Source organism: Scomber japonicus, chromosome 18, assembly GCF_027409825.1.
Source record: "Scomber japonicus isolate fScoJap1 chromosome 18, fScoJap1.pri, whole genome shotgun sequence".
Classification (NCBI taxonomy): Eukaryota; Metazoa; Chordata; class Actinopteri; order Scombriformes; family Scombridae; genus Scomber; species Scomber japonicus.
The window spans coordinates 25,574,344-25,593,835 of record NC_070595.1 but is presented as its reverse complement, the minus strand read 5'-3'; the positions used below and the strand labels follow the sequence as shown (position 1 = coordinate 25,593,835).

At 38.1% G+C, this 19,492-nt stretch overlaps 1 protein-coding gene and 2 pseudogenes across 1 annotated transcript in view; all 3 read right to left on the bottom strand.

Annotated features, from left to right (window-relative positions):
• Positions 1 to 19,492, bottom strand: part of rpl3 (ribosomal protein L3) — a 291,434-nt gene that overhangs the window by 153,976 nt on the left and 117,966 nt on the right. The window lies entirely within an intron of this gene.
• On the bottom strand, positions 1,617 to 6,456 carry LOC128379317 (alpha-2,8-sialyltransferase 8F-like; annotated as a pseudogene).
• On the bottom strand, positions 12,482 to 17,818 carry LOC128379316 (alpha-2,8-sialyltransferase 8F-like; annotated as a pseudogene).

Here is a 19,492-nt window from a genome sequence, read left to right as displayed (position 1 = left end):
ACTAGCACAAAAATGTACTTCAAACCAACAAGTACATTAAATTGCCCTTCCATCATGTTAGACAAATGACAAACCGATAACTTCTCTAATAATTATTTATTTTCTTTCACCCTGTGTCATTCACAAAAATAAATAAAAATAAATAAAAACACAATTGTAAAGTCACATTATTTCAAAGTTAACTCACCAGGAGTTCTAAAGTTTGGTCACTTATAACTTGTATAAATATAAATCTCTATGGAAAAAAACACTGCAAGACATTAAAAGTATGAAAGTGAAAGGTAATATTCCCAGTTGCGTAAGACACCTACCAAAGCCTGCATGAAACCTTTGTGAGACGAGACCTCCTGAAAGTGTTTACTGATAATATTATGTCTGTTTCTGTCTGCACTCCCAGCATGACTACATTTAAAAAGGGTGTAATCAAAATGTAAACTTGCCTTAATATTTTTCACAGTGGTTAAATGTGTGATGTGCTTCTTAACAAAAATGTTAAAAATTAAAAAAAGATTCTTGACATTCAATGTGCTGGTGCTTTCATAAGATGATAAAGTATTTTATCCAGACAATCTTCATGTGAAGGAGGCATCTGAATTCTTTATATAAGTTTATCTTCAGTTTATCTAGAAGGGTTTGTCTAAAACTTCCCATGGTCAATCGAATTTCTGTCATTAGTCAATTTTGTTTAACATTGGCACTGTGATGGAGAGCCCTTCACCAAGGTTTCACAAAGGCATCCCAGTTAAATAAAAATAACTCCCTCCAGATACCAGCTGGAACATTTGCAGTAATAAATACAGCTGCAGATACAATATAGGACTGTGTCTTATCATTGGAGTATTATGATTTCTGTGCAAATGTCTTGGTTGCTGAAGGCTAGCTTAGCATTAACCGTAAGTTCAAACTAGAGATGTTCCGATACCATTTTTCCCTCCCGATACCGATACCAGTGGGTAAAAAAAAAGATTGTGATATGATTATCACTGTGGTAAAGCCTGACTCCGGTTAAAGCCTTTGCAAAACGTGAATAAATATAGCAAATGGAAGCCATTTATAAATTCATTGTGCTCGTGACACGTCTTCAAATGTTTGATTAAGTTGCTGGTGGTGAAATTTGCAACACTCGTGCAAACCCTCGGAATTGCTTCTTTGCATATGTTATTATATATTATATGTCTTACTGGTGGGAACATCCACTGTCAAGTACTGCCAAACCGCTGACATGATGCGCTAACGTTAGCTCCTTGTTACAGTTGTCAGTTGATCAATTCTTCTTCGCCCCTCTAAAACAGCAGCTGCCGAAGGCAGCATAGTGCAACTGTTTTAAGAGCAACAAAGAAGAAGTGTATCAGAGCTAACGGAGCTAACCAGTAAATAGAATCCTATTTCTAATCAATTACGTGGTATGGGATCGGTGCCTGGACTCCAGTGCTCGCTGATACTGATGCCAGCATTTTTGGCAGTATCGGAGGCATTTCCAATACTGGTATCGGAACAACTCTAGTTCAAACATCCACCATGCTTGGATGAAAGACTTTATGAGTGCCTGGCTTCATCCAGAGGCTACAGAAAAGGCACCGTGCCCCTGAACTATCATCTGTCCCCAAGTCTTGGAATTACTTTTCACGTGGTCAGCAATTTCCCAGATGAAGCCTGAGCACACCTTCACTGTGAAGCCGCAACAAGATGTTAAACTCAGCAGGCATGGCGTGCACTGCCTTAGCTTTCATGTCATCGTAGTAGTGATTAGACAGGGGATAATAATCATATGGGTGATTACCAAAGGGCCAGAACCCATACAGTTCCACATTGTTACAGATTTCCAGTGCTATGCTAGTCATGATAAAGCCAGTGCTGAGACGTCCTGCTTTCAGGCCCTTGTTTCTCCAGAAGACGGAAAGATTGCGAAGGTACCCAGGGTTGAAGAAGACAGGACGAACTGGGCTATCAGAGTCCTCAATCGTGTAGGCGACCCGCAGTGACACAGCAGTATTGTGGCTATAGGAAAAGGCAGGAAGGACAAGCAAAGCATTTCCGTAGGTTTGTAGACTCTCTACAAATGGACGGCGACGATTCATTAGAGACCCATATCTGGGGAAAAAACAACTGATGTGAAGTAACAGGAGAAGAGGAATATTACAAGGAGTCAGTCAAATGAGACTCGTCATTTTGCTCACTTCTTTAGGAGAATGCTCGGGTTTGCTGTCACAAGATCAGTCTTGATGCCCACATGTTCCTCATAGCCATTTTTCAAAGGCGGTAGATTGCACCTGAAAAAAATCAAAAAAGAATATATAGAAACGTTTGTATGGAATTTCAGCAGAGATGAGCATAATTTTGTTGATTAATCAGCATTTCAATTGACTACACTGGACGCCTGTCTCACCTCATAATAAACTGAGCTGAATCGATGCTCTTTCCACACCTGCTGTCAGTCAAGATACCACCGTTCCCAACAAGAGCACATGTGTCCAATCTTTTAGTCTTGAAAGGATGCTCCTGGATTCAACAATGTATTACTATTCCAAACATTAAACAAAATAAAGACATAGTACAGTATATACCTTTTAGCGGGGAGGTTGCTATGATTGCGAGGGCTGGATCTCGAGGACATTGGGTAATCAACCTGTCAATCACGACGTAGCCATGCCCTAATGCATACCCTGCTTTATCGTCAAATATAAAATCAGGGAGGCCAAAATGTCACAAATGAACATCATACTGCATTGAAGAAGGCTTTAAACTAGTGATTGAGACCATAAACACATTTTGAAAACGTTTACTGAGGTTAGAAATCAAGTGAGAAGTTGGTGAATTCTCCATTGACTTGTATAGAGACGGAAGTCCTTTTGACACCTAAACGGTTGCCCCCTGGTGGCCTTTTGATAGAATGCAGTTCTAAGTTACTTCCGCGTTGGCCTCATTTCAGAGGACCGGAACTCCCCGTCTGGTTGAGACCAACAGAACCACATCATCCACAAAAGCAAAGAGGTAATTTTGAGATCCCCAAGCTGGACACTCTCATCCCTCCGGGTGTGCCTTGAGACTATGACTATGGCTTTTCAATCTGTGGCTCAAAGTTGTATTTATTCGTATTTGGTGCAAATTAACAATTCTGGATTATAGGATAATGGAGAAACATTATCTTCTCGGCTGTGAGAATTTTAGATTAAATTAACATTTTGTGTTTTACGTTTAAGTCACATTATACGAAACATACGTGACATCATTTAACTACAGATCAATAGTTGCTTCATTCAAAAGTGGGACATGTTTGCCAAAATATTTTATAACCTACAACAACAAATTCCTAAAATGCAAAGAACATGCAAAGATAAATATGTTTTTTAATACAAAACAGAGTTGTGGAATTAATAAACATTTAAATTGATTGCTTGTCATTCACATGCTGCCTATTGCTATAAAGACACTACTTTTGCTCTCACTACGTTAAATATTAATAATTAAACCAAAATGTATTTAGTGGTTGGGGTAAACAAAAATAACTGTCTAGTTCAGTGTAACTCCAGCATCTTACCAAACATAAACCATGCTGTGTCGTGTTTAAAATGCCAACATGTGATTGGGCACATGATCAGCCGTGAAACAAACACTGTAGAACAATATTTGAGGAACAAGAAAGACACGGAGCAAGCAGCTGGTGCCATGGTAATATCCATGAATGATGAGCAGCATACCTTTGCAAAGGTGCTGAAAATCGCCTTGTTAACCTGAAGCTTCTTCTTCCCGTTAGCGTCGTACACAAGCTCTGATCCAATCGGAGTGTTTGCCTGGGTGATGATGGCCATGTCGGAGCCATTGCACTGCTTTCTCAGCCGAGATCTGGGGAACCACAAGGACTTTGTTAAATAGTCCTTGAATGCAGTCAGTACTGTTGACACTGACTGACGGATCAGTTTTTTTTTTCCTTATTGAAGAGAAAGCTTCATAATTAGCTAAATAAGAAGTATGTGAAATGACAGTTACTTAAGTCTTTGAGGTTATGAATTTCAAATTGTGCACAATTTTACTTCCATAAAATTCGTAACTGAGCAAAAACAGTCTCAGTTCCTTGGTGAAGACTGTCTGTAACCATAGATCACATGGCCAATTGAATGGTTACTAAGATGACATCTGCCAGTCAGGTGCCTCTAATTTAACGAACATTTTTATTTCTCCTTACATCTAATTATTGTTCTTCTTAATAAAAATGGTAACATATCTCACATTGACTTTTTAAAAAATCTTTCAGAGGATGTTGGCTTTTTTACCGAAATTTTAGGGAATTTTCCTCTTGCTTCTTCCAGGTTTGAGAGTAAAGCTCTTTTACCTTGTCGATGACCTCCCTGTGACACACACAAACACAAACACACGTGTGCGCACACACACACACACAGTCAAATGTATCTTCCCTGGTGGGGACATGATTTCAATTCATGAAGGCATTAAACAAAAACATTACTAAAAGATCCCCTCCAGACATATATTACTTGGAACAATAATGTGGGTCTGATATGGTTTTTCCAAAAACTATTTAAAATCCTTAAAATTGCATCTACTTCTTTTCCTTCATTAAAAATTCCAGAATATATGAATATGCAAATATATGCATATGTATTTAACCACAAAAGTTAAACTGATGGACACAAAAAATGTCCCATACTTCACTGTTAAAGCCATGATCAGTGTATGTGCAGTGGAAGCTTCAACTTTCCACTTCACATTTGTGTGAGGTGCATAGTGGACCAGGATTGGTTTACAAACCAGTCACAAATTGTGCTTGTAGCCTTAAATCAGAGTTTCTCTGAGCACAGAGAAACTTTACCCTTTCAGCAGTTGAATGTGAAAACAGCCTTCTAGTGTCAAACTCCACATACATTATTCTGCACAGTGAAGCTCAAACATCCAACTGAAGGAACTTTAAGGAGAAATAATGTGTGTTTGCTCTCACCTGCAGTGTTTACAAACATCACTCAGCTTGCCAAGACCTCTCTTTGGACGAGGCGGTTTATAAAATTCCACGTCACTGTGAAAACACAAATGATGAGTCAAATACAGAAATCAGAAACCAGATAATCAAATCAGGCTGTGGCAAGTATTTACTTGGCATGACTCTTGTTGTCAAAAATGAAGAAACTCCTGTCCTAAAAGTGTAACAGAGTTTGATGTCATGTGGGTATTTCATTATTTTCTTTTTCATTTTATTTTAATTGATTGAAAATACAAACAAAAATACAAAATACAGAATTCTGACAATAAATTAAGTGAACCCTACCATCTCTAATTCTAAATGTGCAAACCTGAACCAACCCTTTCACCTGCCACTCAATAGCAGTCATAAACGTTATCACTATCCTTCTATTGTCCATTCTTACTGTACTTACAACACACATAACATGCAATGTTAATACTGAAGAGCATTACTCATAGAAGAGGAACACAATTAACATAATACTGACTGCATTTTTTTTAAAAGGAAAAAATATATCTAAAATTGGGGGTTATATTCTGTTCCATTATTTTGCAGTCTAAACAATTGGATCAAAGAGCAGAAACAGCCTGACAGCCAGCCTTTATATCTACATTTTATTTATGACTTGTCTTATCACTTTGTAAAGCTCTTTGTTGTTGGAGCCTGTCCAATTTCATGTTCAATGTCTTTGTATATTTTATCGTACGAATATTGCATATTTGCACAATAAAATATAAGAAAAACTTTCAACTTAACAAACTTTCAATGTACACATTAGAAACTTATGTAGAAACTTGTATTTACACTTTGCTATAAGGGCACAGATGCCACCAAAGTACTACATGACTCACTTCATGTGCAGTTAGCTTACTTTATGAAATTAATGTTGACCAACAAGGACATCATATATTAATGTAATAATTAATAATTTAAAAAAGTGTACATTACTTGAAACTTACTTATTATATAATAACTTTATTTTTATAGCACCTTTCAGACAATAAATTAAGCTCAAAGAGCAAAATATTTGCTTTGTGGAGCATCTACGTAGCTAAGTGTTTACAGCATATACCATAAATCCACAACATCCTTGGCCGAAGTCCAGCAAGGGACCTTTGTTGCATATCAAGCCCATTTCTCTCTCCCGTTGTTTCCTGTCAGACTCTCTGCCACCAACTATCCAATAAAGGCAAAAATGAAAATGCTACTACTACTTGTTCTACCAACAAGTAAGAAAAAACAAAAACAAATTAACTTGTCATTCATTCACTCTTTAATGACATTTTCCACATTTTTCTGCTAGAAACTTTACTTTGAAGAGTGAGTAGTACTGTGAAATAATTTGTGACACTAAAGCAAAGTTACAGCACAAGTAGTTAGGAAAGTAACACTTACTCGAACCAGTACCAGGTGACAGTGGTCAACAATGTCCCCAAACAGAGGATGATGAAGATCCAAGAGACATTTGACCTATGAGCCCCCATGCCGCTCCTTTCCTGTTCACTTCACCCACTACCCCCTACCTGTCTTGCTTCACATACACCTGTTAAACTGCTTTCTATCACTTGTTCTCTCCTGGCTGTGACTCACACACACCTCACACATACCTCTGTGTTTTCTTCTGCTTTCTTTGACACACACCCTCGCCCAACCCTAACCCTTGAGTGAGTAATCATGCCTTCTCAGTTATCAGCCGAAATTGTTCTTGATCAGTCAAAACTTCTGTACAATCTAATTCCGTATAATAGCTCACTTCCCCCAACTCCCTTCTTTAATACACCAGCAGCCTCCAGCTCTCAGCAACCCTCTCAAAACTCTGCCAGCTCCCAACTGATCTACCAAAATCTCCAGGCCCCTCAATTCTTCACTCTCAAACTCCAAGTCACACCCTGCATTCCTCAGCCAACTGCAGTCACCACTACAGCTCCAGCCATACACCTACTCAGTAGCCTTCCCTGACATTCAGGCCTAATCCCTTATGCATCACAGTACGAAACTGTTGTGCCTCTATCATAGATTTCCATTCATATGTGAAAAAACATTTTAAAAAAACATTATTTACTGCAAAAGTTTGATCACGTGATATAAAAATTAGGAGTATACTGTCATTCAGATTTCTTAAATCATACAATGTGTGTGTGTTCCTGTTTTTTTGCATAACTGTTTTAATACTTTCTGTCTCAACGGTTTGCTGAGACTGGCAGAAAGAGTTTTCAACTCTATGTGTGATGATATCTATGGAGAATCTGTCGAGAAACCGTTATGAGGCTATCTATGGAAATGTCTGTCAGTTATGGGAAGTGGCTGTTGCACGCAGATAGTATAAAAACTATCTGACAACGCTCCACGAGGAGTCTTTTCTATTGTAACCCTGTCCATTGCGTTGGTAAAACGCTCCGCTTATAAAAGCTAAATGAATTCAACTTAAACTTTGATATTTCGAATCCAGTTTTCTTTATTGAAGGTCATCATTAATTTCTTATAACAACATTGATTCAGAAGCTAATACAAAATGGAAAAAGTGCTTACATCTACTAAACAGTATTGCCATTTATAGTTAAAAAGAAATCAAACTGATAAAATATATACTAGAGGTAAAAGTCACAAGTTTGATTTAATTTCCTCAAATGTATGTGCGAAGTGAGGCATTCATGACTCACAATGGAATTAATACATTTTGTGAAAATCGGCATTGTCTTCCTATCTTTTATTTACTCTAGAAATTCAGAATGTATTACTGGATGATCGGCTGATACCAACCGCTTGTCTCATATGCCAACAGGTGAATACAGGGATTACTGGCACTCATATTTTTCCACTTAAAGCACTGGGGAGGCCCTGTTCAGTTCCAGCATGACGGTACCCCAGTGCACAAAGCAAGGTCCATAAAGACGTGGTCAGGCAAGTTTGTTGTAGAAGAACTTGACTGGCCCACTGAAAACAGTTTTCACTATGCCATCTAACACATTTGAGAAAAAGAGAGATTGCAAGCCAGGTTTTCTTGTCCAACATCAGTGTTTGACCTCACAAATGCTATTCTTAAAGAAGGGTCACAAATTTCCACAGACACTCCACACTTGCGGAAATCCTTCCCAAAAAAGTGGAAGCTGTTACAGCTGGAAAGAGTAGGCCAAGTCCACATCAAAACCCTTAATTCAGATTGGAATGTCATCGAAGTTCCTATGGGTGTAATGGCAGGCATTAAAATACTTTTGTCTATATAGACACGTTGATGTTAAAGTTAACATTAAGTTAGTGCTTTTACGTGTGAAAGTAGCCTAGGTAGACACTTATCCAAAGCAGCGTTAAACATAGGACATTAGACACATGTATTGGATACATACATACCATGTAATATTTCCAGATGCAAATTGTCGTGGTATCTCTTCTGCCACTTGACATTAGGGTTTGAATCTTTGGTTGAATCTTCCCTTCAAAGGCTGAATGACCCAAAGCTGTTGGAGGAGTTGATGACAGAAAAATATCTAATTAGCACAAATATTAAGCCAAAATCATTTAAATTCCATTTTTCCTCATCAATATAAATACCCCATAATGACAAAGCAAAAACACATTGGATTTTTTGCAAATGTATTTAAATGGAAAAAAAAGAAACATCACATTAACATTGGCGTAGGTGCATTCCATCTCATCATTTCTCAGATGTTTCCTCACCTTGATTAGAGCCCACCTGTGGTAAATTCAATTGATGGACATGATTCAATCTCAATCAATCTTTATTTGTATAGCGCCAAATCACAACAAAGTTATCTCAAGACACTTTACACATAGAGCAGGTTCTAAACCGAACTCTTCAGGTTTTAATTTTAAAGAGACCCAACATTCCCACATGAGCAAGCACGAGGCAACAGTGGCAAGAAAATACTCCCTTTTAAAAGGAAGAAACCTCAGGCAGAACCCGACTCAGAGTGGGCGGCCATCTGCCTCGACCGGTTGGGGTTGAGAGGAGAGAGAGGAAGGATAGGAGAGAGAAGCACAATGAAAATCAACAATGAAGCTAGAAGGTCCAGAATGTTGATGGATATAGATGGATGGATAGAGAGAGAGAGAGGGAGGGGGAGAGAGGAGCTCAGTGCATCATGGGAGTCCCCCAGAAGTCTAAGCCTATAGTAGCATAAACTAAGAGCTCTAAGAGCCCTAACTATAAGCTTTATCAAAAAGGAAAGTTTTTAGCTGAAGACTCTGCCTCCCATTCTAATTTTAGAGATACTAGGAACCACAAGTAAGCCTGCATGCTGGGAGTGCAGTGTTCTGGTAGGTACATAAGGTACTATAAGCTCTTTAAGATATGACAGAGCCTGACCATTGAGAGCTTTGAAGGTGAGGAGAAGGATTTTGAATTCTATTCTGAATTTTACGGGAAGCCAATGCAGTGAAGCCAAGATGGGAGTAATATGATCTCTCTTTCTAGTTTTTGTCAGAACACGAGCAGCTGCATTCTGGACCAGCTGGAGACTCTTTAGAGAGTTGTTAGGACAGCCTGATAGTAATGAATTACAGTAGTCCAGTCGAGAAGTAACAAATGCTTGGACTAGTTTTACAGCATCATTTTGAGACAGGATATGTCTCATTTTTGCAATATTACGCAGATCAAAGAAGGCAGTCCTTGACATTTGTTTTATATGGGAATTAAAGGACAGATCTTGATCAAATATAACTCCTAGGTTCCTTACAGTGGTGCTGGAGGCCAAAGTAATGCCAGAGTAGTTATGTCATTTGATAGTGAGTTTCTGAGGTGATTAGGGCCAAGCACAATAACTTCAGTTTTTTCTGTATTTAATAACAGGAAGTTGCAGGTCATCCAGGCCTTTATGTCCTTAATGCATGTTTGTAGTTGAGTTAATTGGTTAATTTAATTTGGCTTTATTGATAGATATAATTGAGTATCATCTGCATAACAATTAAAATGTATTGAGTGTTTCCGAATAATGTTTCCTGAAGGAAGCATATATACTGTAAGGAGAATAGTATTGGTCCAAGCACTGAACCTTGAGGAACACCGTGTCTAACTTTTGTTTGCATGGAGGATTTATCATTAACATTTACAAACTGAAATATATCAGATAAATATGATTTAAACCATTTTAATGCTGTTCCTTTAATGCCAATTAAACGTTCAAGTCTCTGCAACAGGATGTGATGATCAATAGTGTCAAAGGCAACACTAAGATCTAACAGAATAAGGACAGAGAGAAGTCCATTGTCTGATGAAGTTAAAAGGTCATTTATAACTTTCACCAGTGCAGTCTCTGTGCTATGATGAGCTCTAAATCCATACTGAAAATCCTCAAATAAACTGTTACTATGTAGAAAGTTACACAGTTGATTGGCAACTGCTTTCTCAAGGATCTTGGAGAGAAAGGGAAGGTTCGATATCGGCCTTTAGTTGGCTAGAACCTCTAAATCAAGAGTAGGCTTTTTAAGAAGTGGTTTAATTACAGCTACCTTAAAGGACTGTGGTACATAACCTGTCACCAAAGACAGATTAATCATATCTAATAAGGAAGTGCTAACTGAGGGAAATACTTCCTTGAGCAGCCTAGTTGGAATTGGGTCAAAGAGACAGGTTGATGGTTTGGATGAAGTAATCATTAAATCATAAATTCTGTAAGGTCGATTGTAGAGAAAGAGTTTAAAGTGTCAGGTTTAACAGCAATTTCTAGGTATCCTGTGTTAGAGGATAAATCAGTGCTTATTGAGGGCAGGAGGTGATTGATTTTGTCCCTAATAGTTAAAAGTTTATCATTAAATAAACTCATGAAGTTATCACTACTGAGAGTTAAAGGAATACGTGGATCAGATAACGTCAACACATGGCCATCAGCCAAGCAAGTCGCCCCCTACTAGTGTTTACGTCTGCTGGTATACTGCTGCACTCCACACACATGTATTTTTGCTGCAAATACAAGCAGACAGGAAAATGTAGGAATGTTTGTTTCCACAGCAGTAGTCGAACCCACAATGGAAGGAATTTCCTCACCTGATGACAGTTCTCTTTCTGTCGGCAGATGCTAATCTATCTGTACAGTCTCAGCGGAGCTTTGACACCACTTCCCTGCTAACTGAACGCAACATCTTAACCATCCTGTCCTAAATCTTCTTTTAAGGTGACTCAGGTCAGATAGTTGAGTCCAGAGTTCAAACTAAACCTGGTGAAGTAACATTTAGTCGTTATGCTGCACACAACTGGAACAAGCTACCAGCAGAACTGAAATCAGCCACAAAAGTGAATATTTTTAAAATCCATGATAAAAACGTATCTCTTTTCATGTGCTGAAAGCACTTCAAATTTTAATCTTTCATTTGCACTGCATGTTCTTTCAATCATTTTAAAGCAAATTATTATTTTCTTGCTGCACTCTTTTATTTTATGCTCCATTTTAGTCTAGCTTTCTGTTTTCTTTTTATTATAATTAGGTTTTCTGGTTTGCATGTTTTCATGTTTCCAATTTTTACTGTTTAATATTTAGATTTTATGTACAGCATATTGAGTTGCCCCTGTGTATGAAGCACGCTATATGAATAAAGTTGCCTTGCCTTGCCTAGGTGGCTTTTGGAATTTTTGGCAACAAGATTGGCTGCTAAAAACACAAATAACATGCCTGTTGTAGACACTGATAAGTTGTCAGGTGTCAAAATCTTACACTAGCACAAAAATGTACATAGACAAATGACAAACCGATAACTTCTCTAATAATTATTTATTTTCTTTCACAAAAATGCCCAAATAAATAAATAAAAACACAATTATAAAGTCACATTATTTCAAAGTTAACTCACCAGGAGTTCTAAAGTTTGGTCACTTATAACTTGTATAAATATAAATCTGTATGGGAAAAAAACACTGCAAGACTTTAAAAGTATGAAAGTGAAAGGTAATATTCCCAGTTGCGCAAGACACCTCCCAAAGCCTGCATGAAACCTTTGTGAGACGAGACCTCCTGAATGTGTTTACTGATAATATGTCTGTTTCTGTTTGCACTCCCAGCATGACTACATTTAAAAAGGGTGTAATCAAAATGTAAACTTGCCTTAATATTTTTCAGAGTGGTTAAATGTGTGATGTGCTTCTTAACAAAAATGTAAAAAATTAAAAATTAAAAAAAAATCCTTGACATTCAATGTGCTGGTGCTTTCATAAGATGATAAAGTATTTCATCCAGACAATCTTCATGTGAAGGAGGCATCTGAATTCTTTATATAAGTTTATCTTCAGTTTATCTAGAAGGGTTTGTCTAAAACTTCCCATGGTCAATCGAATTTCTGTCATTAGTCAATTTTCACTTCACTTCACACTTCACAAATGCTTCCCAGTTCAATCAAAATAACTCCTTAAACGATACCAGCTGGAACATTTGCAGTAGTAAATACAGCTGTAGATGCAATATAGGACTTTGTCTTATCAGTAGTGCATTATGATTTCTGTGCAAATGTCTTGGTCTTGGATGAAAAACTTCATGAGTGACTGGCTTCACCCAAGTCTGGGAACTACTTTTCACATGGTCAGCAATTTTCCAGATGAAGTTTGAGCACACCCTCACTGTGCAGCTGCAACAAGATGTTGAACTCAGCAGGCATGGCGTGGACAAATGAAACCTTCTTGTCATCGTAGTAGTGATTAGACAGGGGATAATAATCATATGGGTGACTACTGAAGGGCCAGAACCCATACAGTTCCACATTGTCACAGATTTCCAGTGCTATGCTAGTCATGATAAAGCCGGTGCTGAGACGTCCTGCTTTCAGGCCCTCATTTCTCCAGAAGACAGAAAGATTGCGAAGGTACCCAGGGTTGAAGAAGACAGGACGAACTGGGCTATCAGAGTCCTCAATTGTGTAAGCGGCCCGCAGTGACACAGCAGTATTGAAGCTATAGGAAAAGGCAGGAAGGACAAGCAAAGCATTTCCATAGGTTTGTAGACTCTCCACAAATGGACGGCGACGATTCATTAGAGACCCATACCTGGGGGAAAAGACGTGAAATGTGAAATAACAAAAGATGAGGAATATTACAAGAAGCCAGTCAAATGAGACTCATCATTTTGCTCACTTCTGCATGAGAATGCTTGGGTTTGCTGTCACAAGATCAGTCTTGATGCCCACATGTTCCTCATAGCCATCTTTCAAAGGCGGTAGATTGCACCTGCAAAAAACAAAAAAGAATATATAGAAACGTTTGTATGGAATTTCAGCAGAGATGAGCATAATTTTGTTGATTAATCAGCATTTCAATTGACTACACTGGACGCCTGTCTCACCTCATAATAAATTGAGCTGAATCGATGCTCTTTCCACACCTGCTGTCAGTCAAGATACCACCGTTCCCAACAAGAGCACATGTGTCCAATCTTTTAGTCTTGAAAGGATGCTCCTGGATTCAACAATGTATTACTATTACAATCATTAAACAAAATAAAGACATAGTACAGTATATACCTTTTAGGATATACTGTATATACCTTTTAGGATATACTGTTCATTGAAGACAAAAAGATATCTTGAGGAAGGGACAACTATACTTTTTTTATAGTTTATTCAGAAAAGTGTCAGGAGCAGGACAACACTTAACCCTCTGACCCCAGACACTTCTCCACTTGGGGCAGCAATCCACCTTTTTCTGGCAGAGCACCCTGGCCTCTGATTTGGAGGTGCTCATCCCGGCCTATTCACATTCAACCGCAAACCATCCCAGTGTGCAATGGAGGTCATGTGTTGAGACCATAGACTGTATAAAAGAAATGGACGTAACATCCGTGACGTCACCCATTGGTTTGTGGACTGCTGGTCGGAAGCCAATAGTTTCGGACCTGGCAGCGCCATCTTGAAAATTTCAGGTGCATGCCGGGGGAAAAAAAACACGGATTCTACTTATATGGGGTTGGAGCAGGGGAGGTTGCTATGGTTGCGAGGGCTGGATCTCGAGGACATTGGGTAATCAAGCCAATCAGGACGTAGCCACTTCCTAATGCATACCCTGCTTTATCGTCAAATATAAAATCAGGGAGGCCAAAATGTCCCAAATGAACATCATACTGCATTGAAGAAGGCTTTAAACTAGCGATTGAGACCATAAACACATTTTGAAAACGTTTACTGAGGTTAGAAATCAAGTGAGAAGTTGGTGAATTCTCCATTGACTTGTATAGAGACGGAAGTCAAACAAAACGGTTGCCCCCTGGTGGCCTTTTGATAGAATGCAGTTCTAAGTTACTTCCACGTTGGCCTCATTTCAGAGGACCGGAACTCCCCGTCTGGTTGAGACCAAAAGAACCACATCATCCGCAAAAGCAAAGAGGCAATTTTGAGATCCCCAAGCTGGACACTCTCCTCCCCCCGGGTGTGCCTTGAGACTATGACTATGGCTTTTCAATCTGTGGCTCAAAGTTGTATTTATCCGTATTTTGTGCAAATTAACAATTCTGGTGAAAATGTCAATTCAATAGACAACCAGTTATCATTATAGGATAATAGGGAAACATAATCTTCTTGGCTGTGAGAATTTTAGATTATATTAAAATTTACAAATTATAAATCACTTACCCCTCCACTATGTGACTTTGTTTACTTTCCTTTGGTGACTCATTCAGTGCATTCAGAGACACACTACCAGACATCAAAAAACATATTCAAAAGTTTGCGAAAAAGCTACTCAACTCCGTATTTACAGACTCTAAATTTTGTCAATTTCACTGTGGACAAATGTGTGTACTGTGTTGTTTGTCTAGTTGTTTTAGTTTTTTAATTGTGAACTGCCAAGGAACTAGAGTAAAGTAAAAGAAGCCATGCCATGATTAAAATGTGTCATTTGTCATTTTGGATTGGTTCTCACGCTTAAAAAATACTAATTAATGAGCTCTTACTGTTTGTCAGAGTTGATCAAGAACAACTCAAGCATGTCAATTCACAAATATTTATTTATTTATTACATAATAATTTATTATCATAAACTACCACGGCCATTACTTACATAACAGTTACCCTCCATTCTTACAACTGCAAAACATATGTTCTTAAATGTGTGTTAAGCTGTACGTTTAAGTCACATTCGTGACATATGAAACATACGTGACATCATTTAACTACAGATCAATAGTTGCCCCATTCAAAAGTGGGACGTTTGCCAAAATATTTAACATAACATATAACATTTTATAACAAATTCCTAAAATGCAAAGAACATGCAAAGATAAATGTGTTTTTTAATACAAAACAGAGTTGTGGAATTAATAAACATTTAAATTGATTGCTTGTCATTCACATGCTGCCTACTGCTATAAAGACACTACTTTTGCTCTCAGTATGTTAAATATTAATGATTAAACCAAAATGTATTTAGTGGTTGGGGTAAACAAAAATAACTGCAGCATCTTATCAAACATAAACCATGCTGTGTCGTGTTTAAAATGCCAACATGTGATTGGGCACATGATCAGCCGTGAAACAAACACTATAGAACAATATTTGAGGAACAAGAAAGACACGGAGCAAGCAGCTGGTGCCATGGTAATATCCATGAATGATGAGCAGCATACCTTTGCAAAGGTGCGGAAAATCTCCCGGGTAACCTGAAGCTTCTTCTTCCCGTTAGCGTCGTACACAAGCTCTGATCCAATCGGAGTGTTTTCCTGGGTGATGATGGCCATGTCGGAGCCATTGCACTGCTTTCTCAGCCGAGATCTGGGGAACCACAAGGACTTTGTTAAATAGTCCTTGAATGCAGTCAGTACTGTTGACACTGACAGTTTTGCAGAAAGCTTCATAATTAGCTAAATAAGAAGTATGTGAAATGACAGTTACTTAAGTCTTTGAGGTTATGAATTTCAAATTGTGCACAATTTTACTTCCATAAAATTCGTAACTGAGCAAAAACAGTCTCAGTTCCTTGGTGAAGACTGTCTGTAACCATAAATCATATGGCCAATCGAATGGTTACTTGGATGACATCTGCTAGTCAGGTGCCTCTATTTTAACGAACATTTTTATTTTTCCTTACATCGAATTATTGTTCTTTCTTTTAATAAAAATGGTAACATATCTCACATTGACTTTTTTTAAAAATCTTTCAGAGGATGTTGGCTTTTTTACCGAAATTTTAGGGAATTTTCCTCTTGCTTCTTCCAGGTTTGAGAGTAACGCTCTTTTACCTTGTCGATGACCTCACTGTGACACACACAAAGACAAACACACATGCACATGCACACACAGTCAGATGTATGTTCCCTGGTGGGTATATAATTTCAGTTTATGAAGGCATAAATAAAAAGGTTACTGAAAGATCCCCTCCAGACATATATTACTTGGAACAATAATGTGGGTCTGATATGTTTTTTCTAAAAACTCTTTAAAAATCCTCTGAAATTCAATCTACTTCATTAAAAGTTCCAGAATATATGAATATGCAAATACTTCACTGTTAAAGCCATGATCAGTGTATGTGCAGTGGAAGCTTCAAGTTTCTACATCGCGCTTGTATGAGGTTAGGGTTAGGGATAGGGTTTTGCTTGTAGGCTTAAAATCAGATTTTCTATTAGCACAGAGAAACTTTCCACTTTCAGCCGCTGGATGTGAAAACAGCCATCTAGTGTCAAACTGCACATACTTTATGCACAGTGAAGCTCAAACATCCAACTGAAGGAACTGTGTGTTTGCTCTCACCTGCAGCCTTTACAAACATCACTCAGCTTGCCGTGGCCTTTCTTGGGACGAGGTGGTTTATAATATTCCACATCACTGGAAAAACACAAATGATGAATCAAACAGATCATGAAAACAGATCTGTGTGCTCATATTTCCTTGGCACCATGACTGTCAGTGTCAACAAGGAAGAAACTCCTGTTCTAAAAGTGTGAGAGTATTTGATATCATGTGGGTATTTCATTATTCTCATTTTTTTTCACTTTATTTTAATTGACTCAGAAAATACAGACAGAAAAGTGCAAATTTGAACCTTTTACCTGCCCCTCAAACAGTAGCAGTCGTTATCACTATCTATTTTACTTCCTGGACTAACACATAATATATGAGTGCTACTGTTGTTTCTAACAACAAAAGCTAAGATTACATGCATGAAAAATCTGCCTTCCCTTTAGCAGCAGGTCTGCTTTGTAATTACCACTCTGTAGGACAAAAGGTCTAGAATGTGGTTGTTCCTGTTCCATTGTCTTCAGTTTCATGTTCAATTACTTTGTATATTTTATTGTACAAATGTTGCATACTCGTACAATAACATACTTTAACGTACTTTTAAGGGGACAAATGCCACCTAAGTAATGCATGACTCACTTTACTTTATGTGATCAACACTTTATAAGACATAAATGAATGTTAATTGGCAGGTACATCATAAATTAATATAACACTTACAATAACAGTAATATAATTTTTTGTGCAATTATTGCCAATTGGTTATAGCGCATGCCATATACCCACAACATCCTTGGTTTGAGTCTATCAAGGGACCTTTGTTCCACATGGAACCCATTCCTCTCTCCCCTTGTTTCCTGTCAGCATGTCTGCAACAAACACGCCCCCCAAAAATGCTTTGTTGTATTGTTATTATAATTGTTCTACCAAAAAAAAAAAAAAAAATTAACTTGTCAGTTATGTAATCTTTAATGACATTTCCCACATTTCTCTGCTAGAAACTTTACTTTTAAGAGTGAGTAGTATTGTGAAATGAAACATGACTTTAAAGCACAGTTACAGCAAAGGTGGTTAGGAAGGCAACACTTACTTGTCGAGCCAGTACCAGGTGACAGTGGTCAGCAGGCTCCCCAAACAGAGGAGGATGACAATCCAAGAGACATCTGAATTATGCTCCCCCATGTCCCTCTCTATTAACTTCACCCACTCACCCCCTTACCTGCCTTACTTCACGTTGCTAAACACACACCTGTTATCTACTGTCTATCACTTGTTCTCCACTGGCTGTGCCTCACACACATCTAACACACACACACACACACACAGATAAACATACACATACACACACTCTGTCTCTGAAGGGTGATAATCCTTTGCCTCTGTGCTTCCTTCTGTCTCTCTGACTCTCATTGGTAGGACTTTACTGTTGCTGTACTACCAGCTGACCAACACATACTGCAGTAATAAACAAATCAGATCTGAAGTGAAAAATTTTAACTCCGTGTTCAGTCTGTCTCACCTCAACAACCCTGCGCCCGCTCAGTGTTGGACAGTAATGTCTTTATTCATTTATTAATGAATTGATACAGTTAACAGTAATTTACTCATCAAAGATTCACTAATTTGAAATCCCAAATAATTATGTTTTTAATTACATTCCCCATTAAAAAAAAAAAAAACTCAAATCACACCATAATGAAATGTAAATAGGACACATACAATACCTTAAATGCAAAAAATGAATTTAGTGATTTACTTATTATTTATTGGAGAGGTTTAGTAAATTTAATTTATATTTATACACAACATCCTGGAATGATTTGGTTTCCTGTAAATGACAGCTCCCTGACAAAAAAAATGACAAACAATGGACTTAACTGACACTTCTTATCATTGTTAACTCTGACAGGAACTTGACAATGACAAAGCTGGATAAACATTTCCTTGTTGACCATGAGCTATTATAGTAGCTACCTGTATGTAACTTTATACACAGAAATTGCAGTTACACCTACCTAGAGTGTCCTGATCTTGATGCTGATTAGTGTGTATGGTGTGATTGTCTGTACAAGAGTAGTGAGACTGCAGATAAGAGGAAGTCATTTGTTTAAGTCAGGTGTATACTGGGTAATAAACCTGTTCAGTAATAACCTGATATGTCACACAACACAGGCGGCCTTTGTCCAAAAAGGTGGTGCTCATCTAATTGCATGGACCGTATGTGGAGGGGGGCAAGCACAAAGGGGTATGAGCACATTACCCCTGTCTCCCTACACTGGCATCGAGTCAGCTTTTGTGTTGATTTTAAGATTTTATTACCCACCTTTAAGGCATTAAGCAGTCTTGCCCCTAGTTACATATCTGTTTTATTGACATGTGCCCCCTTGACTCTTAAGAGCCCTGACTCCCAAGTCATAGTTAGATCCCCCACAGTCACTGCCTACTGAACTCAGACACACTAAGGACCTGATTCACTAAAGGTTTGTGTATTAAAAAAAGGGGGGAAACTCAATTTTGCCTGCTAAAAATGTGCAAGCTGATCAACTAATAGGGTGCGCTGAGGATTACGTCTTTCAAATGTGCAAGATAATCAATCTAGTACGTTTACCATAATGAATAAAACTGGTAGCCCTCTCTCTACCTGCAATTCTAGACCAATCAGTATTTTACCAGTAGTATCAAAGATAGCAGAGACATGGGTTGCAGAACAGCTAACTTTACACCAGAACAACACTGTTTCCCTGCACCCAATGCAGTTTAGATTCAGAGCCAAACACTATACTGATATGGCCAGCTGCATCCTTATAGAGAAAGTTAAAGCATTACTGGATAAAGGTGTTGTTGTAGGCTGTGTTT